This window comes from Rutidosis leptorrhynchoides, chromosome 5 (assembly GCF_046630445.1).
Source record: "Rutidosis leptorrhynchoides isolate AG116_Rl617_1_P2 chromosome 5, CSIRO_AGI_Rlap_v1, whole genome shotgun sequence".
Lineage (NCBI taxonomy): Eukaryota > Viridiplantae > Streptophyta > Magnoliopsida > Asterales > Asteraceae > Rutidosis > Rutidosis leptorrhynchoides.
Genome location: NC_092337.1, coordinates 88,722,501 through 88,722,745, shown reverse-complemented (window position 1 = coordinate 88,722,745; position 245 = coordinate 88,722,501).

The following is a 245-nucleotide window of genomic DNA, read 5'->3' as shown; positions in this document are numbered from 1 at the left end:
ATCCAGCTAATAACTAATTTATTAGGATTTAGAATGTATACAGAAACGATTATTTATCGATCAAATTAATTTACAACAGAAATTAAAAACGAAATAAGTTGAAACGGACGGTTTTGAAGAACACGTGTAACTCTAAATCATATTCGAAATTGTAGAGTGTTTTAGTCCACGATCATAACATGAAAAAGATTCTAAATGGTTATTAAAAACTATATGGATCATCAATTAAACTTAAAACATAGAAA